The 882-nt window shown below is 64.5% G+C and overlaps 1 protein-coding gene across 2 annotated transcripts in view; it reads right to left on the bottom strand.

The window, feature by feature from the left end:
• ANXA6 (annexin A6) overlaps nt 1-878 on the bottom strand; it is an 18,289-nt gene extending 17,411 nt beyond the window's left edge. For both annotated transcript variants that reach the window (XM_009635404.2, XM_035891188.1), the window contains exon 1: nt 865-878. The gene's annotated coding sequence lies outside the window, so the exon portion shown is untranslated. The remainder of the gene's footprint in view (nt 1-864) is intronic.
• Nucleotides 879-882: the final 4 nt, after the last annotated feature.

Raw genomic sequence — 882 nt, 5'->3', positions numbered from 1 at the left:
CCCAAACGATGGAGAGGTTCAGGTTGTGGGGGTCTCTGGACAGAAAGTGCCATGAGAAACCTAAGTGATGTGCACAACCCTTTGCAGAATGACCCACCCTTGCCAAAAAGACTCTTGCCCCCCCCCCCCGGCAGCATGCACCTCACTGTGCCTCTCCATGGCCCCACCACAGCTTTGGGCTCAGGGGTTTCACCCCAGGAGCCTGGCAGCCCCTTTTGCAGCCTGCTGCCTGGCGGGGGTCCCCAGCACAGCTGCACATGGCAAAGGCCACGGCACACCCAGCACCCCATCGTCCTGCCCACAGGACGGAAAGGGAGCTTCGCCGTGTTAAAAAAGCAGCATCCGTCCTCCCTGAGTGGCAAGGGACGTCCCCAAAGTCCCCTGCCCCACCCCAGCGCCAAAAAGTCCCCTGGCCCTCCTAGAGCTCCATGCCTCTGGGGTGGAGTACAGTTTGCCCCTGCAAAATTCTGGGGGTACCAAACCAGGGGGATCCCCCCCACCGAGCCCAGCTGGACCCCTGCATGGAGGGATGGGCGTTTCCGCAGCCGCCGCAGCGCGGGGGCCCGGACAAAGGAGCATCCCGGCGGGGGCACACCCATGGGCCCCGCAGCAGTGCCCGCGCCCACCTGAGAAAGCACCCCCTGGCCGTGCAGCCCTCCAGGCTTTTGTTAAAAAGGAAGGATTTTTCATAAAAAGAGAAAGAAACCAAGGACCCCCCCCCCCCCCGCAGCCACCCCTTGGAGGGACCCTCCGCTCGCCCGGCCAGGGCTTTCCTCCCCTCGCATGCCACCACGGTGGCTTTGCACACCAGCACCGTCCCCTCGCCTGCCACCATGGTCCCCCCGCACGCCGGCGCACACTTACGAGCGGAACCGAGGCCTG

The sequence above is a fragment of the Egretta garzetta genome, unplaced genomic scaffold (genome assembly GCF_000687185.1).
Source record: "Egretta garzetta isolate BGI_Z169 unplaced genomic scaffold, ASM68718v1 scaffold270, whole genome shotgun sequence".
Classification (NCBI taxonomy): Eukaryota; Metazoa; Chordata; class Aves; order Pelecaniformes; family Ardeidae; genus Egretta; species Egretta garzetta.
Note: the sequence above shows the minus strand (reverse complement) of the source record. Positions and strands in the feature narration are given on the sequence as shown.